The sequence below is a fragment of the Trichechus manatus genome, unplaced genomic scaffold (genome assembly GCF_000243295.1).
Source record: "Trichechus manatus latirostris isolate Lorelei unplaced genomic scaffold, TriManLat1.0 scaffold00007, whole genome shotgun sequence".
Classification (NCBI taxonomy): Eukaryota; Metazoa; Chordata; class Mammalia; order Sirenia; family Trichechidae; genus Trichechus; species Trichechus manatus.
Window position 1 is genome coordinate 24,907,005 of NW_004443943.1, and position 27,355 is coordinate 24,934,359.

Here is a 27,355-nt window from a genome sequence, read left to right on the forward strand (position 1 = left end):
AGTGATTTACCTGACAGCGGGCTGTGATAAATACCCCTAAGCAGAGTGGGCAGTGATTAATCACAGAACAACACCCCTCCCCCTACTCTCCTTTCCCCTAACCACAGGCCAGCACTGGGACTTGACCAGAGAGTGCCCCCTCCCCATAAGCTATCTATCTCCATAATTGCTTGTGGATGCATATTTATTCGGGCATGGGACCTGGCAGATAGCTTTCTAGAATTTGTGCCAAGGATGATGAAAAGTAAATCTTACCAACAGGAAGAGTAACTAGCGTGTTTTTACGTGGGTCAGAGAAATGTATATGAGCTGCCTTTATGTTGCTTCTAAGAAATCTGATAGGACATTGCCTCCCTACTATGTGTGTACTCACAACTGTTATAGTTGCATCTTCAAACTTTAAAAAGAAGAGAAAGCACAATTTTTGTCCTTGTGATATTTGTAGTCTAGTAAGGGAGAATATGTGAACAAATGTGAGAAATTAGAAAATATTTCAAGGTACTAATATAATCTTGGGAGGATTGGGATAGAAGAATTCCAGGGTTCTGTTTCTTATTTTGTGGCCTGAGAAAATGAAATTTAGTTAAATGTTTAAATATTTGAATGCTTCCCATGTGTCAGACTCTGTTCAGCCCTGGAGATAGGAAGATGAGTGTGATACAGGTGCAGATCTCAGTGAACAGTCCGGTGTCCCTTGCCTGAGTTTCTCAAACTGTAAAGAAGAAAAGCTTTTCCGGAAGGTTACTGATGAAATATTTTAAATTAAGTAAAAGTAGTTGAAAATTAATTTTAAATTATTTTCCACATTAATTTTTTTGTCTGAATATTTACTGAGCAATTATTATGTCCCTAGGGATATAAGAGTATAAGAAACAATATCTGCCCTAGAGTATGAGGTGACATTCATAAATGAAACATTTAAATAAGAATGTAAGGCAGTATATAATTACAAATGAATACCATAGATAATAGATATACATGAATTCACAGAATGGTGAAATCAATGAGCCTTCAAATTAAAAAAAAAAAAACACAAAAACCCTTTCCCATCGAGTTGATTGTGACTCATAGCGACCTTCAAATAGTTATAGGGAAAGTTAGATTTGAGGTAAGCGTTTTGAATGAAATAGTGACTGGGGTTGTTTAAACTGAGATAATGCAAGGAGGGCATTTCAGAAACTGAAATGAACAGACCCTGAGGCCATTCTGCCTCAGTGGAGGATCTGTGTCTGAGAGTGGTAGAAATATGGCTGGACCAGCAGACTGACACCAGATCATGGAGAATCTTAAACGCCACGTAAGCTTAGTTTATATCTTTTAGGCTCTGGTGAGTCAGTGTTTTTGATCAAGAAATTATTTTTCGGAAAAGGTGTGTAAAAATGGTACAGTGGTGCCTGACCTCGTCTTTAACTTTATGAAGGGGGAGAATCACCATCAGCATCAGCCCAAGACTGATTCCTGTGCAGTGGAGATCAGACATGCTTCCTCTCTCCAACCATTTTACCAATTCTGACACCAACTGTCCTTCTCATGGCACTCTCTACTTCTCTGCTAGGTTCGATAATTTGTTGCAGTGGTCACACAGAACTTACAATACTCCTGATTATGAGGTTTATTAGAGAAGTAACAGGTTACAACTTGGAATCAGAACCAGGATCAGGAAGCATGTAGGCAAAGTCTCCCTTCTTCCATGCAGGACAACTCTCTCAGTTCCTCTCAGTCATGCAGGGTTCCTCTCAGCCTCCTGAAGATAGGCTCCTCTTGGTCCCCTCAGGACGGGCTCCTCTCTCAGCCCTCAGCCTGGCCTCTGCCCTGCTTAGGCAAGTGTTACAAAGCTCTTCTAGCTCTGCAGATAAGTGCCTGGAGGCACCCCGCTATACCAGCAAGCCTCCTGCACGAAGGTGCTCAGCTTTCTTGCTCTGTAGGTTGGCACTCCCACTGTAGCTGCCTCGCTTGGTAGGCTGAGAAGCACACCACAGCTGTCTTGCACCGGTCTCCTGGTTCTTTTGCTGCTGTTTCTCTGCCGCTGCTTCTTGCTATCTCCGGTGTTACAGCTCTCTCTCTGTCTCTCTCTCTCTGTCTCTGTCTTTCTCTCTGTCTCTGTCTTTCTCTCTGTCTCTGTCTGTCTCTCTCTCTTTCGGTTATAGTGAGGTCCCCTCTCTGCTCTGGGATCAGCTCTCTTTTAATCCTAGCAGGATGTTAAAACTGATCAGTCCCCTCATTAGGGTTCCATGTACCTTATTTGCATGGTGCCACCTCTGCAAAGGTCCCGTACACCTTATTTGCATTAGCAGCAAGCTGCCCAGTCCCCTTGGTGGGCCACAAGTACCTTATTTGCATAGTCCCATCAATCCTTGGGTGGGAATCACAAAGATTATGGCTAGAAGGGCCATATTAAATAATTTATGGCACTGCACGGTGTTTTAAAGAAAATTATTACAATTATTATATTAAAATTATTACATATAATTATTATACTGTTATTTAAATTATTACTGTCAGTGGCTAATATAATTTCGAATTGCCATAGTACCTTAGAATATTCTCAGTGCCCACTTTTCTAAGGTTGTTCAGAATAAAACTATCCAGATTAAAAATTTAGTTTTATGTATCTCCCCGAGCACAATACAGACAATTGTGTGGTTTGGTTATATATGGATTAGATAATAGAATTGACAGCCAAAGGAGACTTAAGTTTTATAATCTTTACTCATGCAAACTTAAGTAAGTTAATGGAAGTTTTAAGTAATGACTGCGGAATTAGAAAAGACTATGGCCTTAAGTTTTAAGAAAAATTAATTCTCAGTCTTATTGGTATAACTACATTAAGGCTGCACTAATTTTACTCATTGGTTTCTACATAGATAAAACCAGGAATCAGCTATATTTTGGTAGGAATTTCTAGGCAATCTGTTTTTCTTTTCATTTTAAAAATTAAGGTATGATTTACAAACAGTAAAATTCACCTTTCTTAGAGTATGTTCTGCAAATTTTGACAAAAGCAGCAGTGTTTTTTAAATAGCAGAAGCTCTTAATTTTGATGTACAGTTTTAATTTATTTTTAATGTTTGAAATTTTATGGATCATGCTTTTTTGGTGGTGTAGCTAAGAAATCTTTGCTTAATCCAAGATCACAAAGATTTTCTTCTATATTTCTTCTAGAAATGTTATAGTTTTGGGATTTACATTTAGGACTGTGATCCATTTTGAGTTATTTTTTGTGTATGGTATGAAGTATGGATAGAAGTTCAGTTTTGTTCTTGTTGTTGCTTATGGATTTTCAATTTTTTAAACATCACTTTTTGAGTTGACTGTCTTTTCTCCATTCACTTCCTTTGCATCTTTGTTGAAAATCAGTTGACCATATAATGGGTCTGTTTCTGGCCTCCCTATTCTATTCTATTTATTGCTATATCTACCCTTTCTACAATACCACACTGGCCTGATTACTGTAACTTTACAGGAAGTTTGAAATCAAGTTATGTGAGTTCTCCATCTTTGTTCTTCAGAATTGTTTTGGTTATTGTAGTTTCTTTGGCTCTACATACCCATTTTAGAACCAACTTGTCGATTTCTACAGAAAATTCTGCTGGAATTTTGATTGAAATCTAAGGATCACTTTGAGAAGAATTGACATTTAAACAATATTGAGTCTTCAGTCATGACTTTTATCAATTTTTTGAGTTTTTTTGTGATAGTTTTCAGCATACAGATTCTGCACATATTTTGTTAGAGTTATGCCTGAGTATTCATGTTTTTGAGTGTTATTGTAAACGGTACTTTTTAAAATTTCAATTTTCATTTGATCGTTGCCTGCATGTAGAACTACTTGTACCTGTGATCTTGCTAACTTAACTATTAGTTCTAGTAGCTTTGTTATAGATTCTGTGGGATTTTCTATATAGATGATTGTGTCATCTGCAAATAAAGACAATTTTACTTCTTCGTTTCCAGTCTGGATGCCTTTCATATTTTTTTCTTGCCTTATTGCACTAACTACCTTCAGTACAGTGTTGAATAGGTGAGAGTGATCTCATCCTTGCCTTGATTTGAAAACATTTGTTTTTCACCATCAAGTGTAAGTTTAGTTTTTGTAGATACCCTTTATCAGGGTGAGGAAGGTCCCTTTTCTTAGTTTGCTAAGAGGTTTTTTTTTTTTTTTTTTAAATCATGAATAGATGTTGAATTTTGTCAAATACTTTTTCTGCTGATTACTGTCCACAGATTGCTGTTACTTGTTACTGGAGGCTCGCTGGCTTGAATAGAGGGGAAGGAGCAGGGACATTTTCTGTTGGTTTGGTTTAGTCTCTGTTTTAGGTAGGTGCTGTTTCCCTGGGCCTCAGGGGTGGGTCCTTTTCAGCGATCCTACCCCTTTCTGTAGCAGAAGGGATTCTCCAGTGCTTTGGCTCCAGGATGAATTCCTTCCCCTTCTCCAGGGGTAGAGGGGTTTCTTCTGTTTATTTCCCCTAGCTACAGTGGGTCTTCATCTGAGCCCTGAGGCAGCAGGGTTTGCTACCCTTTCTCTAGTCACTTAAGGTCTTTTTTTCTGTACGGGAGATAGGCAAGAAGGATCCAGGCAGGGCTTTGTGTTTTTCCCCTGGGAACTGCGGTTCCCTTCTCCCAGATCTGCACCACAGGGGAAACTCTCTGTCCCCCTGCCCTCAGTCTTTCTTGTGAGCCTCCAGTGAAGTCAGGGGAAGAGTCTGTAAATGGGTAAGAATTTCCCTTATTTCTTTGGTTCCTGAGGATTCTATGTTCTCATAGAAGCTGAGATTTGGCCTTTAGCAATTAAGAAAAATTTTTTTAGCCAAGGTTCTTTTTACTGGCTTGTATGGTATCTGGCATCTATTACAGGTAAGAAAGTGCTCATGTCTCCTGTGAGGTGCCTGACTTACGTTAGACTTTGGGTTAATTGCTTTTCCTGCAAGCTTCGTTCTCTGATGGATTCAAAAAATTTGTGATTTTGCACATTATCCACCTTTTATTTGGCTTGTTTTCAGGGTGGGAATAACATTCTTTCCAGTTTTTTACATCCTAAGCAGAACCCAGAAGTCCCACTTACTTATTTGAGGATGTGATTTTGCTGTGGAATTTTTGTTAGATTACCATTTAAATCTGTCCCCTTTACTTCCTACCCCCAGATTATTTTTGTTCATTTATTCATTATTCCATTGTACAAAAAACCTTCTGAATCTGTGCTATTTGCCAAGCACTGTGCTAAGTCTTGAGGATACAGTGATGAGTAAGTAGACATGATCCCTTCTCTGATAAGCGTATAGCTTACTGGTAAAGACCATATAATTAAAGAAGTAATTATAATAAAGTATGGTAAGAGCTGTAATAGGAGAACTATGTGGTAGAGGCACCCAATCTAATCTAGAATGATTAGGTAAGACTTCTCAGAGAAAGAGCTATGCTGTGGAGACCTAAAGGATATGCAGGAATTAGGTGAAGATGGTTGAGGGGCTGTGGGAGAGTAGAATAGGTAGAGGGAAGAGAATGTGCAGAGGCTAAGATGTAAAAAACCCAGAAAAATAAGAATGAAAAGTTCCGTATGGCTGTGTATGGCACATAAGGACAGAAGTGACAAGAAGTAAGACTACAGAAATTGGTTAGAGCCAGTTTAGGAAGAGTCTTTGTAAGCCATGTTAAAAAGTTGATTTTATCATAAAAGTGATGGGATGTCATTGAAAGTTTTTAGGGAAGGGAATGTCTGAGCTGCTAATTGTTTTAAAGTGGTCATTCTGGGTACAAGGTGAAGAATGAATGGAAGGGAAGCAAAAACAGGTAGGGAGACCATTTAGCTGGGTTATTATAATAAACCAGGCAATTGCGTGTGCTGTTTTGACCTGGAGTAGTGGCACTGGGATTAGGGAGGACAAGCAGATTAAAGAGATACTCAGGAATGAAGATCAATGGAACTGGTCAAGTGGTTGAATAATAGAGAGTGAAGGAGACCGGAGACTTGAATTGTGGCCAGTAAAAGAGTCTTGGTAAGTTTCTGCAGAAACTCCAAGTTTTCTCTCTCCCTTGAGAGGGTGAAGAAGAATCCTTGGTTTACTTTAATAATTACCACCATTCTTGGCCCAAAGTCGAAAATTCATTAAGGCTTTGGGTGGAAGTAAGTGAGAAAAGGGGAAGAGGAAAAAATATCTAAATAACATGTAATGTTGTGGTGAAAGAGTTCTCTCACCTGAACGTCTTTGAGTGTTGAGAAAAACAAGTCAGCTTTGTTCCTTTGGTTTGAATTTTGGCCTTTTGGGATATAAAGAAAATCTGTAAACTGGCTTTCTTGCCCATTTGGAACAAATATAGCGTACAAAGCTAATATAGCTTCTTAAATAAAGCTGTGCCATGCAGGGAGAAACTATATTTAATCACATAATTTCCTTGTTTTTCCCAGATGTTTTTACTCAACATACGGTATGATGGATATTACATAAACCTTTGGAACCTGCATTAGAGAGTTGAAGTCTTCTAAGACTCCCAGAGTAACGTAAGATAGTGACCACCACCACTGATAGCTGTGCAAGCTTTATACAAAGCACAACTGTGTGTACCAACAGTGTTTTCATGGTGATGGAGGGGCAAAGGATACTTTTCAGCAAAGGGAAAGTTAATGATAAACAGTCCTCATGTGACTCAGGATTTCATTGGTTAAGGTGATCAGGGTTGTGAGGGGATTTGTAGAGCTCATTAAGAAAAACAATTTCCCTTTATTTTTCTTCTCAAAATGATGGAGTTAAAAAAACAAATATGGTATATTATCCCAATGTTAAAGTTAGGCAGCTGTGATTCAGAAAATTAGAGTTGTTTTGTTGAGAATATACTATGTGATGCAGAGTTGTGAGCAGTTAAGAGCTTGAGTGTCAGTCAGAGCTGGGTTTGAATTCTGACTCCTACACTTACTAGCTAGCTGTGTGACTTAGTTACCTCATCTATTAGATAGGGATAATAATTATACATACCTTAAATTGTTATGAAGGTTAAATGACATAAAGTATATGAACACTTAGCACAGCGCTTTAGTTATTCACTTCTTTGGCGCAGTACGAATTTAAATGATATTGCCGTCTTTTATGTATGCCTACGTATTTTTGGTGGCAGGAAATTGTGGTTTTCAAGAATGAACCAGGTTTGGGCAGGGAGAGTTAATCTGGCTCTGGTTTAATTCAGCTGTCACTATGAGCTTGCACATAGTAGATTTCTTTCTATAAATAGATATGTATCATTTGTCACATATACAGGGTCAGCTTTGGTGAGAAATGGCTAATCAGTTGAGTCAAAGAAATAACATGATGAAAAATTCTTAATTTAAGAAGAAACACCTGAATTGACATTTTTGTACTAATTTATTTACCAAATATTTATCGAATGCCATTTGTGTGCCAGGAATGGTGGTGGGCCTTTTGAATATAAAAATGACAAAGCATTCCTTGCTTTCAAGGAACTCAAGGTAAAATTGGGACAGCCAGAGAAATTAACAGTTTGGTATGGCGGCAGGGAGGAAAGAATACCCAACTTACGTTTACACAAGGAATATTTATTGGAATCCACAACATGCAAGTATTCTGATAGGCATCCGGAGGTCATTTAGGGCTGCATCTCAAAAGGAGCAGTCCTAAATTATCCTTGTCAAGTAGGTCTTCAAATGGCCATGGAGGGTCTTGGGTGTGGTTTCATGGTAAGACAGACTCAGTATAATCCTAGATAAGACTAGGCTCTTTGAAACTACCAGCTTGGTTGACCCACTGATACTCCTCTGGCTTTTCACTTTCATGGTTCAATTATGTCTTCTGGAGCGGCTTTTGTAGAGATGAAAGGAGGTAGTTAGGGCTTCTGATCTCCCAAACATCAACTAATTGATGCAGTTATTTCTGTTTTTCTCTCCCAGACGATTGTCAGAAATATTAAGTGGAGGGCACTGACGCTCATTCTTGACATTTCAGATTCCACTTGGTTAAAATCTTTTTGAGAGTACCACACTATGTGCGTATTGCATAGTGGTTATGAGCACAGACACTAGAATCAGATTGTCTAGATTCTAATCCTTCCTCTGTCACATTCTAGTTCTTTGACCTTGGGCATATTATTTAACATCCCTGTGCCTCAGTTTTCTCATCTGTAGAATTGGACTAGTTAATAGTATCACCTTGTAGGATTGTTGGGAGGATTAAATGAGGATATTACTATTTTGAACACAACCAGGTTTAAATGAACAGGTGAGATTTTGTAAGTGGCCAAAATAGCTACCATAAATTGTGTACATTAAGCTTTATACACTTTGCTCAAATGAGAAACACCTCAAATCCTTACTTAGAAGCCTTTTACTCCTTATTTTGGATATAATTTGAACACACTGAAATATGCAGTGCCCATTAGATTGAGAGAGATAGAAATGCTGAGAGTGGCAAAAAGTGACAGGTATTGAAGAAACAGAAATAATAAAAATCAGGTACTGTAGTAAAAATAGTAATTTGGAAGGCATAATAGAGTTGTATTTTATATGGAGTGAGGGCAGCCTTTCACATTGAATGAGGCCTTGAGGCATCACTTTATACACGGCCCAGTTGAGCTGCTTAAATAGAGCTGTTAACTCCTCGTTCTGCTTCCCATTAACAAGTCTTTCCTGCACACCTTTAAGTAATATCTGTGTCAGATCCTCTAAAGGAACGTCTCCCTCCCTGGTTTAGAAGTTTTATTTCCCTTCAGTCTGGGTATGTTAAAGAGAAGGCCTAAAGTAATCTCTTCCACTATAGACTTTAAGGGCTACAATTTAATGTCTTTGTTCTGTTAATATAAAGAATAATATATATTTTGTACAACCTGGCTTGAATAGAATAGGAGAATGAACCTCCAAGCTGACATAGGAATTATTTTGTGTTTTCAAGCGTGAAATATGTCATTGTATTAACCAGTGCAAGTGCATTTACAGAAGGCGGCATTAAGAAAACTACAGCAGAATCAGTTGGGTTTCATTAGCAGATTCTATAGTTTTTAAAATATGAAGCCATTTCTCTGCTGTCCATATGTATAATTATTCACGTTATTGTGTATATTACAGGTAAGTGCTTTTGTGTTGTGTTTAGATGGAGTATATTTTAAAGTGAAGCTCTTATGCAAGGAAAGGACATTTCTTGTTTGTTTGTTTTTTTTTAATTTTTATTTGCAGATACTTTGACACTGGGAGTGTGGAAAGATTGAATATATTCCTAATTTTGTTATTCTACTAAAGAGTCCTGATCAGGTGGTATAATAATCTGAATTTTTATGCATGTTTTACTTTTCCTTTTATCCTGCTCTACAACCAAAATTTCAAAAAATTTGAAATAGAGAATGTTTGCTATCCCGGCTTTGTATGTTTCTGATATTGAATGTGCTGTTTAAAAAATAAATAAAAAGCTGCCATCTAGTCGATTCTGACTCATGGCAACCCACATGTGTCAAAGAGTAGAACTGTACTCCACAGGGTTTTCATGGCTGTGACCTTTCAGAAGCAGATTGCCAGGCCTTTCTTTTGGGACACCTCTGTGTGGGTTTGAACCATCAACCTTTCTGTTAGTAAACGAGCACTTAACTGTTTGCGCCACTCCTGAATGTGCTGTTTAGAAGTGTTTTTCAATCTCTCAATCAAGTGAGATCAATTTAGTGAGTAAATTGATTTTAAATTACAAGAATTTAAAAATTTTAAATTAAAAAAGCAAAATAGAGTAAATGAAAAATAAGAGCATTGCATGTAGTAAAGGTATTTTATGAAACTTTTTTTCAGGTGTGTGTATGTGTATGCGTTATCATGACATGTTTTTTTTACTGTGGATTTCAGAAAAATTTTTGGAAATTGGCTTAGAAAGGTTTTCTACAGAGTCTATGCTCATAGCAGGTAAGTCGTATACACAAAGTTTAAAAAAAAGTTGCCTTGGATAGAAAAAGATCTAGATGCCTTTATAGCAAAATGTTAACAGTAGTTATGTCTGGAAGATGAGAATACAGATTTTTTTATTTTTAGTTTTATTCTATAATGTGTTTGTGTTAAGAAAAATTAAAAATAATTTTTTTTTCATTAGCTTTATACTTTTATCAATTGTTTTCTTAAACTAGGTTTTTCCCTCATCTTTGAGCCATCTATTATGTAACCCTCCTAAACCTCATTTTCTCTACTTGGAGTACTCATTCTTCAGGTACTAGCCCATAGTGGCCAAGAAAAAGAACTTTATAGTCTAGTTTTGTCCTCAGAATGCTGAGCACTATATAGAAGTTTATCAATGAATATTAACTGCTGCATTCACAAGATGACTCGGTACTCCAAAGATACGTGCTACACTGGCCGTTGCAAAAGAGGCAGAGTTTAGTTACATTCGTATTCCTCAGACTGATTGAATTCAGATAATTGAAGAACTGATTTTGTATAGGCTTTGATCCTGAACTTTGTTCAGGCAAGAATAACTTTTAAGAGAGATTTTGAGTATGTTAGCTTGGTTTATGTATAGCTACCTAGGCTCAAGGTGCCTTAAATGTCCTGAGGTGAATAATTGAGCAATTCAGAATATCATATTCTACTTAATACTCCCCTTGCATTTCTAATAAAGACATGGCAAAGCAGGTATTGTTAGAATTTCTAATCTTATAGTTACTGAATTTTTGTTCCAAGTTTTAAAACTATTATAAATATGCTTTTATTACGGTTACCCTCCTTCCCACCCCCACCCCCACCCCCATTTGAATCATCAGGTTTCTCCCTTCCTATTGGATCGTTCTTCTTCACCTCATATTTGCTCCCTAACCTATTTGAGTGAGGCATTTAACTCCACAACTCCACTGAAACCATTCCAGTGTCACCAACGACCTCTGTCTTGCCAAATCCAGTAGAAAATTCTCAGTTCTTCCTACTTGAACTTTCAACAACATTTAATGCACTTGATTACTCTTGCCTTTTTAAAGTGTTTTCTTCACTTCGCTTCTGGGCTACTACATGCTCCTGTTTTCTTCCTACGTCCTTACTCAGTCTGCTGGCAGCACCTCCTTTTCCTGACCTCTGAACGTTGGAGTTCTCCCATGGTTCAGTCCCCTGGTCTCTCTCTCTCCCTAGGTGATCTTATCCGGTTCTTTGGCTTGAATCTTTATAGTGATGACTCACAAATTTTTATCTCTAATTCTCATACCTTCCCTGAGCTTCAGACTTATATATGTACTTACTTAACTTTACAGGATGCTCAACTGGCATCTCAGACTTAACATGTTCAAATCAGAACTCTTCATTCCGATTTCCTTCCCCAGTCTTCCCCATCTCAGTAAATGTAACTGTCACCACCCAGGTTGCTCATACCAAAATCTAGAAGTGACTCCGCTCTTCCGTTTGCATTCCATACAGTCAGTCCACCAAGTTTTGTTGGCTCTACCTTCAGACTATATCATTAATCTGTTTCTTGTGACTGCCTCTCTATCACCCTAGACATGCTGCAGTAACTTCCTCGTGATTTTCCCTTCTACTATTAGCCTAATTCCGCACATATTTGCTAGAATGATCTTTAGCAAAGGTAAATCAGATCATATTATTATCATGCTGAAACCTTCTAATAATTTCCCAACACATTCAAAATAAAATTCAGAGCTCTTGGCCCATGAGCCCCTACTTGATCTGGCCTGTAGCTATCTTACTGACCTCCCTGCCCACCTCTACTCTGCTGTTACTACCCTTGTCTTCCTGGTATTTTTTGAACATGCCAAACCTGTTCTACCTCAGCTTTTGCACTTATTCTTCCTTTTTCCTGAAATTCTCTTTTCCCAGACTGTTGTTTGGCTCACTGATTCACTTAATTCAAGTGTCAGCTCAGGTGTTAACTCCTTGGAGTTGTCTTCCACAATCACGCAATCTAAATAGTCACATACCTATCTATTACTCTGTGTCTCCACCCTTACTTCATTTTACCCCATAGCATTTATCACTGTCAGCTGTTATAGTATATATTTAAATGTTTATTTCTTTTTTTCCCCCACCATTAGAATGTAAGCTCCATGAGCCCAGGAACTTTTTGTCCATTACTGTGTTCCCAAAGTCTAAGATGGAACTTGGCATAGGTACACAATAAATATTTGTGAAATGAAAGAATGGGCCCCAAATCCTAACTGAGGGTTTGAAGGGCATCACCTATCAATAAGTCTTCCTTGTCATGATTCAACAAATACTTATTTAGTGCCAAATAGAATGCTATGACATTGTTGATAATTGCTTCAATGAAGGTATATATAAAAGTATGTAGTGGGAACTTATGGGAAGGATCCTAGTGTATCAGGGAGACTCAGTGACAGTGTTATAGAGGAGGTAGTCTTTAAGGTGAGACCTGAAGGATGAGTAGGAGACTATCAGACAGGCATCCAGACTGAGAAAATAGTACATCTTAAGCCACAGAGGAGTGAGAAAGCAGCTGGGCATGATTCTAGTACTATCACAAGTACAAGTTGGAACTGTTATAATATAAAGTCTGAAATAAGGAGTGACTGGAAATGAGACTGTGCAGATAGGCAGTTGTGGTGTGGTGGTGGAGCTCGTTGAGATACCTTAGAGATTATAGACGATAAAGAACCTAAAGAATTTTGAACAGGGGAGTGATCAAATCTGATTTGCATTTTAGAAAATCACTTGAAGCACTGTAAAGTAGAATGAGCAGGGTTTGGTAATTGATTGAAATGTCAGAGAAAATGACTTCTAGGTTTCTGGCTTGAACAACTTGACAGTGATACCACTCACCAGACTCTGAAATTGAGGCGGATAGAGCAGTGAATCTTTTTAAGGGAATGGCTGGAATTTTAAAATGTATAGTTATTTTACCCAGAAATCCTTTGGACTACTCGTGTTACTTAATATGTTTTACATATTACATTTAATTATAAATATACTAAATTTACTTTTAAGTTATTTTTATTCTTTTACAAATGGACAAATCCCCTGCTAAACTGAATGATCTTGGCATCTCTTAGGTTTGCCAGTTTGTAAGTAGACCAGTTAGAATAAAGAATATTTTTGATAGTATAATTAAACAAAAGAAGTTGTTTCTTAACATTCAAAGAAATGATTCTACGTCTAGGGCCCTCTACACTTTTAACTATATATTAAAAGCCCTCATTTTCAGTTAGAAAAAGTTAAGTTGGAAAATACCTCTAAGTGTATTGGGGATAAGTTTCACCACATGGAATGTTGTCTAATCAATCTCATTTTCTGATTTAAGAAACATAAGTAGATTTTGCTTTTTTTGGATGCTTTATTTTTTTATGATCATTATAAACTTAAAGAATATTAAATGTTTGTCTACTGATAGAGATAAGCTTATCTACACTTTTGTGCTTTAGTTGATTTTTTGATTTCATATAGTCCCATGTTGCTGAAAGTAGAAAAATCTGAAGCAGGCAAGACACAGAGGAAGTACAAACTGTGTTTGTCCTTGTGGCATTAGGGATGTGGCAAGATCGTAGACCAGCGCTGTCCCATTAGGAATATAATACAGGCGCAACAAATGTGAGCCACGTAGGTAATTTTAAATTCTCTAGGAGCTACTTTAAAACATATAAAACTAAACAGAATTAATTTTAATGTGTTTTATTTAACTCAGTATATTCAAAATATCTTTTCAGCATATAATCAACATAAAAATATTAATGAGACATTTTATGTTCTTTTTTTCATAGTACATCTTTGAAATCTAGGAATATTTTACATGCACTGCACATCTCAGTTCAGACTCACCTTATTTCAGGTGCTCTTTTTAGCTGCATGTGGCTAGTGGCTATTGTATTGGGCTCAGCAATCCTAGATCATTCTTAGATGAAAAAGTAGAGATTGCTCCGCATCCTGCAACATTTGAGGATGTCTTTCCAACATCAAATAATTTATGTGCTGTTTGTTTTATTATCCTGCCAAATATATATTGGTTTCCTCTTTTCTCTGTCATTTTCCTACTTACAGTAATTTTGTCCAACTATGGTCTCTTTATCAATTTCCATTGCCTTTGTTTTATTTTACACCAATCTATAGTAATGTCCTATTAGACAAAAACAATAGCATATTTTTAAATTTTAGTGATTTGAGGTTTAGTTACAGAAATACTATGTTGTAACAAATTCAAACAATACAGAGGTGTATGTAGTAATACAAGGATAGTAATCCTTATAAATCTTTTTTTCTCTTCCATTTTCTGCTCTCCCAGATGTAACCACTATTAACAGTTTAGATAAATAGCCTTTCGTCCTTAGTAATACACATTTATACAATCCTTGCTAGGTGAGGATAATTAGTACTTAGAAAAGACCTCTTAAAGTGGATCTATTTAAAATGGAGACTAAAGTTCTATAGTTATTAATGAAAAAAATTTGTTAGGGACAATCTTGAAAAATGGAAATACTTATTTTACCATATACAGGCAGTCCCCAGGTTACGAACATCTGACTAGCTTACAACCCGTAATTTTGAACCAGCATCTGTAAAGCCTGTTATGTTAAGAGCTTGAGGTACATACAATGGTTCGTAATGACAAATGGAGCTACTTTGCCATGCCCATCAAAACATTATTATTATTACTGTATTATTGTGTTAAAGATGTTTTAGTGTATCTGGAAGTGTTTTTTAAAAGATTTTTTTTATGCATAGAAAGGTACACTATATACTATATACTAAGACAACATTTGACTAACTGACTTTAGATATGGACTGTACTTAACTATTCCAACTTATGTACAAATTTGACTTACAGACAGACTTAGGAATGGAACTTACTCACAATCCGAGGACTGCCAGTATTTCACGAAATTTAGGTTGTAATTGCAGCTATGCTAATTTCTCAGTATTAACAGAGAATGATGTGATACATTCTCGACATAGTTTTTTTCACCAAAATTGTATCATAGTCTGATAGCATCCTTCACTTCATGTTTGATTTTCCTAGCATACATCATATAGACTAGACTATTGAGGGCTTTACCAATTTCTCAAGAGATTTTCTTAATCCATTGACATTTTCTTTTGCAATTTTTGTTCTGTCATCGTGCTTGTTAACTTTTTCCTTTTTTAGTTGTTCACTGGTCTGATTCAGCCACATCTTTCTTGCGCAAGGGACGGGTTTTGCTGTGAGATGAGCACTTCTTCAATATTATTTTCATAGACTTCATGAAATCCTGCCTTTTTTCAAGATTTGTATTTTGACTTTACAATTGAGTTGTGTTGTGTTTACTTTGTATTGTTGGATATTTATACCATTAGGCTATTAGTGAGAGATTGATGGACAAAGCCAGGATACATGATTGCAATAGATGGCAGTGTCAAGTAGAAATGGATTTTACAGGTGATCAGGATCTATTGTGAATAGGATTTATTGTGTTATAAGGACTTTTGCTTCTCCCTGGAAACTTGTAACTTAGGGGACTCCACTGTGTTTCGATAATAATAACTAACTTTTACTGAGACTTTTACCATACCTGGCAAACTTCTATACATGCATCATCTTATTTAATCTCTCTAGTCTGTCCATAAGTTCTGTTACTCTCATTTTATATTTGAGTAAACTAAGGCTTGAAGTGGTAACTTTTACCACACATAAAGTTAAGTAAGAAAAGATGCCTAATCAAATGAAAGTTGCTATAGCTATATTAATATGAGACAAAATAGATTTTAAGACAAAAATTTAACAGTAGAAGGAAGGGGCTCATTTATATAAAGGTAAAAGTAACAGTTTACCAGGAAGACAGAACAGTTTTAAGTATAAGTACCTGATAATATAACGTCAAAAAATTGTGTAAAAATGTGACAGAATTAGAAGGAGAAATCAATAAATCTACAAGCATAGTATTTTTTTTTTTTTTAATACAGAAGACTAAATATTTAATACACCCACTCTTCGCTTACCAACATGGTTAGGTTCCAAAGACCAGGGTCATTATGCAAAAATCGTTGTCAAGTGAAAATGGAGGATTTTTTTTTTTTTTCCTGTTTTCAGACTATCCATTTATCCGATTTTTTTTTATTTAGAAAATATGATCATAGAAATAGTAACAGCCAAGATTTACTGATGTGCTCATCACTGTGATGAGTCCAGTTATGGGTTATTCCTCTGCAGAGATGGAGGCTTGGAGGAGACAAAGCTGGATAAACCTGTGCTGTGTGACTGGAGGTCCCATGGCTTAACCACTTCACCTTCCTCCTGTGCTGGGTCAGAGCTTCCCTCGGGGAGCTGCCTCCAGGGCTCTACTCCCACCCCTGCAAGGCCTGTATTCACAATCCCAGAGTTTACTCTGCCCTCTGGAGATGGCAAGTCACTGAAACTCAGGGCTTCCTTGAGGGTGCTGGAAGGCTGGCCGTGCACCGGGCCACACCAAAATGGAGGCTTCAGGCCCGGTTTGGCTTACTTTGGGATGTCGTTAAACTCACATGCATTTCTTCCAAACACCCTCTCCGATGCCTCTTGCTTTCCTCCCTTCCCATCCCATAGCAGTTTTGAGCTGCAGGGCCTCAGGTGCTCGTTGGCTCGGTGCTGCCTGCGTGTCTGCTGGAGGCCATGGCCATGGAGGAGGCAGTGCCCCCACCAGCAGGAGGGAGCGGAGGGCGCGGGGCAGCATGGCCCAGCTTCCTGGAGGCCGCCCAGAGACCCTCCTCAAGGGAGGGAACGCTCCACAGCCATTGCTGCCATGCCTGCTGCCTCGTTAATGCACAAAATAGTTGATTTTCATACTATAGATAGATTTTTTACTATTGTTGTAAATGCAAAATGTCGGGTAACAAGATAGTCCATAAGTGAGGAGTAGGTATATTTTATTAAATGCACCTTGGATGTTAAATAGGTGTGTGTATATATATATGTGTATATCTATATATAAAATGTCACTGAGTTGTACACTTAAGGTTTGTATACTTTATGTATGTTAAACCTCAATAACACATTTTTAAAATGCACCTATGAACAACACTCTGAAGGACTTTCAAGGTTTCTTTTTTTCCAGTACATATATATATGTATGTATATATGTATAAAACATTGAAAGTTTCAACCAAAGTATTTTTTATGGATATCCTGAAAAAATACTCCTCTCAGGTTACACTAAAAAACCATGGCCCTGCATTCCAGGCCCCCGCAACCTCAGGACAAAGGGCAAAAATACCATTCTTTAGACTAAATGCCACCATTTAATCTGCACTAATTTTTTTTTCCTTTAATCCCAAATTCTTAGGATAGCTATTAGAGAGAAAAGCATCTCAATTTAACAAAGACTATTAGAGATAATACAGAAATACAACCAGGAAAGGAAAATTCTCCTAGATTTTCATGGTCATAAGAATAAACACATGTCCAAAATATTGTAGCATATTACACTAAAATTGTTGGTTCCGTCATAGTGAGTATTTTGCACATATTCTCTCAGTGATTAATTAAGCAGACAAAAAATTAGGATATTATTTGGACAGTATATTAGTAAACATGATTTAATGGATACACACACATGCACACACACACAAGAACGCCCTCAAACTTAGCTGGTATACGTTATTAACAGGCACAAATGAAACATTTACCAGAATTGGCCATGTGCTAGACCATAAAACAAAAATCAACATATTTTAAAGAATTGATCTCATTCAGACCACATCCTCAGACCACAGTGTAATTAAGTTGAAAATCAATACCAAAAAAAAGATAATTAAAAAATGTATACATTTGATAGATACTTCTAAATAACTGAGTTGAAAAAAGCATGGAAATATGTATTTTCATTATTGTTTAGCTCCAAGAATCAAAATTGTGAGATTAAAAATAATGACCAACCCATCTCACCCCAACAAGGCTAGCATTAATCCAAAAAACACAAAATAATAAATGCTGGAGAGGTTGTGGACAGACTGGACCACTTATACACTGTTGGTGGGAATGTAAAATGGTACAACCACTTTGGAAATCGATTTGGCACTTCCTTAAAAAGCTAGAAATAGAAGTACAGTACTATCCAGCTCTCCCACTCCTTGGAATATATCTTAGAGAAATAAGAGCTGTCACACACATAGATGTATGCACACCCATGTTCATTGCAGCACTGTTCACAATAGAAAAAGATGGAAACAACCTAGGTGCCCATCAGCGGAAGAATGGATAAACAAATTATGGTATATCCACACAATGGAATACTAGGCAACAATAAAGAACAACGGTGAAGCTGTGAAACATCTTACAACGTGAGGGAGCTGGAGGTCATTATGTTGAGTGAATTTAGTCAGCCACAGAAGGACAAATGTTGTATAGTATCATTATTATAAGAATTCAAGAAAAGGTTTAAACACAGAAGAAAACATTCTTTGATGGTTACAAGGGTGGGGAGGGAGGGTGAGGATTATTTACTAACTAGATAGTAGATAAGAATTATCTTAGGTGAAGGGAAGGACAGTACACACTACAGGGGAAGTCAGCACTGGACTAAACCACCAAAGCGAAGAAGTTACCTGAATACAGTCAGACACTTTGAGAGAGTAGCAGGGCTAGGGGTCTGGGGACCATGATTTCAGGGGACATCTAGGTCAACTGGCACAACAAAGCTTATTAAAATGTTCTGCATCCTACTTTGGTGAGTGGCGTCTGAGGTCTTAAAAACTTGCAAGCGGCCATCTAAGATGCATCAGTTGGTCCCAGCCACTTGGAGTAAAGGAGAATGAAGAACACCAAAGACAAAAGGAAAGTACTAGCCCAAGAGACAGAAAGGGCCACATAAACCAGAGACTTCTTCAGCTGGAGACCAGAAGAACTAGATGGTGCCCGGCTACCACCAATGACTGCCCTGACAGGGAACAACAGAGTGTCCCGGATGGAGCAGGAGAAAGGTGGAGTGCAGAGCTCAAATTCTAGTAAGAAGACCAGACTTAATGGTCTGACTGAGACTGGAGGAACCCCAGTAAGCATGACCCCTGGATTCTCTATCACCCCAGAACTAGAACAGTTTCAGAGGCCAACTCTTCAGACAGGGATTGGACTAGACTGTGGGACATAAAGTGATACTCTTGAGGAGTATGCCTCTTAGCTTAAGTAGATACAAGAGGCTAAATGGGCAGCTTCTGTCTGGTGGTGAGATGGGAAGACAGAGAGGGTTAGGAGCTGATTGAATGGACATGGGGAATCGGGGTGGAAAGGAGGAGTGTGCTGTTATAGAATGGGGAGAGCAAATAGAGTCACATAACTATGTGTAAATTTTTGTATGGGAAAAAATCAAAAATTTAAAAAGAAAATAAAGAGATCTTTGTAGCAGATTTGCCCAATGCAAAAAAAAAAAAATAATAATAATAATGACCAAACCAGTAACAGTCAGCACTCTTAGTGCCCAAATCATGGTTTTAAAACACTGTTTTTTACTAAAATAAACCAAGATACCTTGAATAAAAAAGGCTGATTCCAGCTCTGGGTAGGAATTGTATAAGATGTCATACTAGAGAGCAAGGAACTATCAAAGTCTACTTGAAGTTGTGTCAAAAGGACTTGAAGGACTGGAATTGGACAAATAATTTGAGCTTCAAGAATAGTTTCTGCAGTGGATTGAAACAAATTAAAATCTATGAGTTTTTTGTTGGTGTTTTGTTAAAACACCAACAAAAAAATGTTGCTCACCTTTGGAAGATGCCAAAGAACTGGTTAATTTGGAAAACTAAATAAAGAATCAAGCATTTATTCTGCTTACCTGTATGGACTACACCTCAGAGTCCCAAAATAGTTGATGAGGTAGAGTTCATTTATAGAAGAATTCCACCTAATAAATGCAAAGAGAATGATAGAACTAGTCATTTTGCAACTCAGGATGAAATAGTGTATCTTGGCAATAGTCATGAAAGGTTGCTTCATTGATGATGAAAGGCTGATGGGGAACTTTATAATGGATGGCTCAGATTGACAGTACCTGAACCCACAGATCACATTACAAGAAGGGAAACACTGAGACATTATATGTCCCCTGATGTGATGCGGTAGGAAGTACGTAGCACCAATTATGACTTATTCTTAATATATAAAAATTGAACCTCAATCCTATCAAGCCTCTAGATCAAACACTAGTTTTTGGGACGTACAGAGACTACAGGAACTCATTAAGCAATACCACAAGGATGCAATTACCAAACTTCAGTATGTGGGAAATTCTATAGGAAAAATAACCCAGTTTCTTTAACAAATGAACAGGCATGACAGGAAAATAAAACAAAGTGGAAGGCACCTATAGATTAAAAGACCAGTGCAATGTATAGATCTTTTTGGATTCTGATTTTAAGAAACCAATTGTTTTTTTTAAAAAAAAAAATTAGAATGAGATAGTTGGGGAAATTTGAACACTGGCTATGTGATGACATAAAGAATTACTATTTATTAAGTGTGTATTGGTATTGCAGTTACGTTAAAAAAAACTTATCATTTAAAGATATATACTGTAGTATTAAAAGATGAAATGAAATGATGTGAGACTTGGTTTAAAATAATCCAGTGGAAGTTGTGGGGAGAGGGGAAGGCGTGGGTAAAATGATAGGCAACATTGGCCATGATTTGAAGCTGGGAGGTAAATATTTGGGGGTTCATTATTGTATTTTTTTCTATTTTTATATATGTTTGAAAATTTCCATAATCCAAAAATAAAAATAGCAACACCAAACTTTTGGGATACTGCTAATTAAGTCACCAACACAAGAAGTTAAAAGAAAAATAGAAAGCATAAATAAACAATATTAACCAAAAAAAGAGGACAGATTGGTAATGATATCAGACATAAAGAAATAACAAAAGTACTGTGGACAACTTTTGTATCAATAAATTTGAAAACTTTTAGACCAAAAAGCAAATTTTCTAGTAAAATATATTTACCGAACTGACTCAAGAAGAAAGAGAAACTTAAATAGACCTTTAACATGAAAGAAAATGAATAATTTTTAAAGATTTTCACCAAAAATTACAGTTCCCAGACAGTGCTAGAGTTAAGTTCTACCAAACATTCCAGTTAATAGTAAGCTTATCCTTAGACATAAATCTTTAACTTATATGTCTTACAGTAACCTTGATAACCCAATCATGTAATTCCCACTGCTAGGAGGGAAAATAGTAGACTGATCTCACTTGAATATACATGCTAAGTCCACAGTAAAATATTGGTAAGCCAAGTGAATAGCCAGGTTGTTGGCCTGACATTGAATGCTTCATATTTTCCCACTGATTTGAAGTGGCACATTTATCATAAATTGAATTCCCATGTCAACGTGGCTCCATTTCTGGGGGTTTATACTTGTGTGCTTAGTCTGTCATCTTGAATTGAAAGTCTGAGTGTTGAATCTTGCATTCAGGATATTTTGCATTGGCATTTTAATGTATGAGAAATGTAATGATCTAGTCATATATGCTTTGCATAAATATCTTTGCATAGTTTTTGCAGATCATTTTAAAGGGACAGCAGGGTCAGAACTCAATATATACCTCATTTGAGACATTTCATTATTCTAAAGAATATTTCATAGTTCAAACAAATGTAAGTTGATGTGGAGATTTAAAGATATTATTCTGAAAATAGATGTGAAATAAATGTATCATCTAAATATTTTTTAAAATGTTTTTCTTCTATACCATCACATTTCTGTTTATTAACATACCTGAATTGATTGTGCCTTGCCTCCTTCCCAAAGGAATTTGAGATGGTTTTAAAAAAGGACAGAGAAATAGATATTTTTAGACATCTGGAATGGATTAATCACTGCATTTGAACACCAGACTTAATTCTGTATTTTCTTAAAAAGAGCAGAAAGAGACATATATTATGATATGTCTATTAAAGGGACCATATAACATCTGAGAGACATGCTTTTCCCTTTCTTTTTATAATTGGGACGTTAGATAATAAGATAATTAACCTTCAACTTTGATTTTGCAAAAGTTGGAAAATGTTTTCACATAAACATTTCCTGTGTTAACTATGAAAGCTGAGATTTTAACACTGAATCTTAAAACTTTGAGAATCTTAGCTTTTGTGAGGAGCTAGGATATATAGTTTACTTGTGCTTTCAGAAAAATGCTGAGGACTGACTCGTAAATATGGAGGGACTGCTAGAGTTGGAAAATCATCATCCTGCAACCATTATAAATAAGAATCATCAGTGGATGCTAAATCTAGGGGGAAAATTGATAAGGAGCAGGATATCTGCATGTTTTTAAATTGTTGACCCACAAACTACTTATTAGTTGCAAGGGAGAAAGTAAATAGTAATTGTAAAGTGGAGAAATTGGACAACACCTTGACAAAATGATCAAAGCTAATAACACAAGTGAAGGACAGATGGAAATCATGTGCCTCTAGGTGTGATACCTTTAGAACATATCACTACCTGTGTAGAATTCTGGCTGTGATTATATAACCTCAATCTAATTATGAGGAAACGTCAGACAAACCCTAAATGAAGAATGTTCTATTAATAAAGGGACATGAAGGGAGCTATTCTTCCAAAACGTCAGTGTCATAGAAAACAACAAAAGGCTGTGGAAGTGTTCCAGAATGTAAGAGGCTAAAGAGCTAAATGCAATACCTGACCCTAAAGTGGATCCTGTATTGGAGAAGGAAATATGCTATATAAAGGACCTTATTGAGTCAACTGACAAAATTGGAATACTTGTATTAGATTAAATTTAACACTCTTTATCAGTGTTAGATTAACTGATAATTGTGTTGTGTATTATGTAAAGGAATATTCCTATTTGTAGCAAATATATTCTGAAGTATTTAGAGGTAAAGGTCCATGACATATGTAATTTGCCCTCAGAAAGTTAAAACAAAACTGTGTATGGAGAGAGAAAATGATAAATGGGGTAAAATGTTAACAGTAGGTGAGTATGGGTACAGTAAAGGCTATATGGTGCTCTTTATACTTTATTTTTACAGCTTAACTGTAAGTTTGAAGTTTTTTCCAAATAAAAAGAAAAGATAATATGGTATAGTTATGATACATTCTGATGAATTAACAATAAAGTGATAGAACTTAGACAATATTCTAGAAGAATGAATAGTGAACATGCCCATTAGGCAGTTTCTCTCAAATATCATACGTCTCAAGTGAGCCTTTGGTAAGTACTGGATCATAATTGATGGTTGAGTTATCCACTGAGTGCCTTAAGTGCCAATATTCTCTGTTGTTGATTGAAGAGGGATCCATATGCTTTAGATACCAAATGTGGAACAAACAGTGTTGACATTCTGTTATAAAAATGTAGAAGCCTGATTTGTTTTGTGCTAGTTCATTTTCTCATGAAGATGAACCAGAGAAGTACTTAATGGAAGTTACTGATGTTTTCTCTCAAGGGGAGTTTGAAACTGTAGAAGCAATTGGACAGGTGCTGAGTTGTGATACCAGTGCTCCAAAAGTATCCTATAGAGAAAAGTGATTTGGCCTAAGTGTTTCAAAGGCATTTGTTAACAATTGACTGCCCTCAATCATAAAGGAATCTGAATTTTTATCCTGTTTAGAAAATGTAATTTTGAACAAGATTGCATGCTAATGGCCTGTTCAGGATAAATTAGCTGCAAAATGTACCCCGAATAACTGATGTCTTTCCAATTAAGAAGCAAATTATACTGATAAAAGCACAAAATATTGTAAAAAAGTTAAAACTCTTTAGAGTGAGATAGAAAATAGCAAGTCCTGTTAGAAAATCCCTACGTGGGAAGTTTTTGATCCATGATAACTTTTTAAAGACTATGCGTGACAGGTACCCCTGCCCCCATTTTAAAGGACTTTTGTACCTACATTTGCAAAAACAAATTTGTAAAAACGCAACAAGGCTTTAAGTATATTGGCAATATCTTAAAAGTCCCCAAGATGGAGATGTGTTTAAATTATTATGAAAGAATGGTCACAGCCATGGTACCTTGGAGCAAATCCTACTGGCCTGAGAGCTGATTGTTAAAGTTTTAGGGATTTTGTAAACTAATTGTTAAACACAGTCATTAATAAAATTAAATTACATAAACTTACTATAAAATAAATTACATTAAAAACAAAGGTAATAAACACTCAAAACTCATCATTTCCTAATTATTTTACTACATTTTACTGTGATCTGTGTTCTTGAGGTTATTTACATTTATTGTACCTATACATCAATGGACTCAAACATCCCAGTGATCATAAAGGTAGCACAGGACTGGACAGTGTTTCATTCTTGTATACATAGGGTCACCGTGAATTGATCCTGACTCGACAGCAGCTAACAACATGGTTGAAATACTATATGACGGTTTGCTACTGTGCATTTTTTCAACTCTGTGTTCAGTGACATCATATTGGTAGCTTGAAATTGGCCATGGTGGGAATATTTACACCACAGAAATCAGCAAATGCCATAAACCAGGTTTTGGTTTATTGTTTATTGATTGTCTAGACTTAAAATGATGAAGAAAATGCTAATATACAAACTTAAAAGTGTGTCATGTCTTTAGCCAAAACATGTGAATAGCACAAAAAATTGATGAAATATTCTTCCAGTATTCAAAAGCTATTATCTAATTCAGCAAAGAACTCACATCATTGACAGCATTGATGTAAATGAAAATATCAGTCATTACTCATGTGCAAATTACATTTAGCTGGTTGGTAAACATTTACCATCACTGGTCATGGCACAATTGAATTCACTGTTTTGGTAGGAAATAGATAATCGTACAAGTATATTCTACTGTTGTTTAGCTTTAGGAAATAGTATTATGACAGTGTGGGTATTAATTAAGAAAAGAAAGGGTTGAGTTTTAAAAGTCATTAATCATAGAGCATAATTATTTTAAAATACATAATTTGAAGCCTTTGTATGTGTGTTGCAGATTAGAAATAGAATCATATACTTTAGGGTTTGATGAACTCTCAAAATTAATCCAGACCTACCTGCCTTACAAGTAGACATTCCTTCTCTAGTCAGAGACAGAGTTCATTACCTGATAATAGTGTTTGAGTTCTTGAAGTAGAGTTTTTTCTGATGTTGAGCTGAACTTTGTTTTCCTTTAAATTCTGCCAGTCGATTCTTCTGGTGAAGAAGAATTTGTCTCTTCTTCTGTAGAGCAGCCAACCCTTAATGTATAAAGGTAGATGAGCCCTGGTGGTGTAGTGGTTAAGAGCTCAGCTGCTAACCAAAAGGTTGGTAGTTCGAATCCACCAGTTGGAAACGACTCGACGACAGTGGGTTTTTTTTTTTTTTTTTTTAATGTTTCTGTTTAGATTTTTGGCAAAAAGTATACCTCTGGTTCCTTTAACCAAAAACATTGTGTGGCATATTGTCTAGACTCTCCATCTAAAACTGTATTGCCTTTTAAACATCCACATCACTATTGTTTGGCTTTTATTGACCTCATAGATAAAGAAAAAGCCTGAGATCTTTTTTTGTGCGAATTGTACACAAGTCTTCTGAGTTCCGTTTGATTCTTTTTAACCCAAAAGCAGATCTTTGTATTTTTTCTGTCTTAACATTTGTATTGCTTTTGGTACAACATTCCAGATTGTAGAAATAATACTGAATTATAATTTTATCATTTTTGGTATTTATTAATACTATCAGTTTTATGTTATTTGCAGGTTTGATAAGTACTCAATGTTTATTATCTACATCCAAATTATTAAAATGTTGAATTGCAAAGAGCAGAGTCTAGAGAATATGTCCACTAAATAACCCCTTTCTAAATTCACTTCTACCCATTATTATTACTTTTTATTGTTTGATCAGTTGTGACTCCACCTGCCAATTTTATTAAGTAGCTCTTATTTCACCACCTTATCCAGAAGTTCACCATAATATATTTTGTCAGATGCTTTGCTAAAAGAAATCAAGATAAACTATGTCTATAGCATCTCCTTCAATAAAACACACTTTAGTAATTCTGTATTTTAAAATTAGGTATTTTGGAAAAATCCTGACATGGCTAAATGTTAAAGTCTTAAACTCTTCCACAGATGGAAAGATAGTCCATGAAGAATGGCATGCTAAATATTAATTAAGAATTATATGGACCCAGAAAAAATTGAGGAGGGGAGTTATTTCTAAACCAGCATGAAAATTTTCTTTAAATGCACCAAAAGAGAAAAACAACAAGAGAATCACTGGGGACACTTGATTAGGGCCGTGGGATATACATAGGCTGAAAAGAAAATAGTTTGTACCATAAGAGCACAGATTCTTCACTGAGGAAATAGTCTAGATCAGGCAACAATTTAGAGATCTGAGAGAGAGTGGACAGAATTTGTTAGCTTTTTTTCCCTTCTCACTACCTCCTTTGAAATGTGTGTGGTGAAATGTAAATAATGGGTGCATCTGAGTGTACGTGAGTATTTCTTTGCTGTGTGCAACTAGTAAGCCAGTTGCTGTAGAGTCAGTTCCAACTCTTGACGACATCATGTGCACTGTATGGTGTATGCCAACCCCATTTGTGTTAGAGTAGAACTGTGTTCCATAGGGTTTTCAATGGCTGATTTTTCAGAAGTAGATTGCTAGGCCTTTCTTCGAGGCATCTCTGGATGAACTCGAACCTCCAGCCTTTCCATTAGCAGTCGAGTGCGTTAACCATTTGTACCACCCAGGGGCTCCTTGCTTCATATGAACTGAAAAACCAGACCCGTTCCTGTTGAAATGATTTCAACTTACAGCGACCCTGTAGGATAGAGTAGAGCTGCCCTATAGAGTTTTCAAGGCTAGAATCTTTATGGAAGCAGACTGCCACATCTTCCTCTGTGGAATGGCTGGTGGGTTTGAACTGCTGACCTTTTGGTTAGCAGCTGAGCGCTTAACCACTGAGTCATCAGGGCTCCTTTAACACTTCCTTATTCTCTCGGCCATGGACAGACTAATATTTACTAATACTTCACAGCATTATTTTGAAGATTAAAAGAATAACTGTGAAACTGCCTAACACACTTCCTTGGATGTAGCAGATAGTAGATAAAGGCTTATTTAACCTGTGTTGAATTTCTTCCCCTTGTTAAATTCCATTGACTAGCTGTAGTGGAGGTGGGTCCGGAAGTTATTAGTGTGAGTTGTTTCATCGCAGTTTCCTTGTCTCCATCCTCCTTCACCCTACCCAGACCGATTTGGTTGCTGCTGAAAGCAAAGAAAATTTACAGTAGGTCACTTGACTAAATAGTACTAATAGAATAATGACTCTTTCCTACTACCTTTTTCTTTCCTAAACAATCATACTTCAGAAGCTACATCTAAAAAGCATTCTCTGATTAGCTCTTCGCATTTTCTAAGCCCCAAGTACAGTTTAACTATCTTCTCCCATTCAGGTTACTCTTAAAATCATTGTATTTATTTGTATATATTTGCGTTGAACAAATGTGTCTTTT

The 27,355-nt window shown here is 36.4% G+C and overlaps 1 protein-coding gene across 10 annotated transcripts in view; it reads left to right on the forward strand.

The window, feature by feature from the left end:
• Nucleotides 1–27,355, forward strand: part of R3HCC1L (R3H domain and coiled-coil containing 1 like) — an 88,414-nt gene that overhangs the window by 27,323 nt on the left and 33,736 nt on the right. Inside the window, exons 3-4 of one of the 10 annotated variants that reach the window (XM_023740607.1) lie at nucleotides 6,404–9,247; nucleotides 9,824–9,880. The exons of 3 other annotated variants lie outside the window; for them this stretch is intronic. The gene's annotated coding sequence lies outside the window, so the exon portion shown is untranslated. Of the gene's footprint in view, nucleotides 1–4,216; nucleotides 9,248–9,769; nucleotides 9,881–27,355 lie in introns of those variants that run through there. 6 more of the 10 variants (XM_023740644.1, XM_023740602.1, XM_023740614.1 and 3 more) reach the window with 6 other exon arrangements.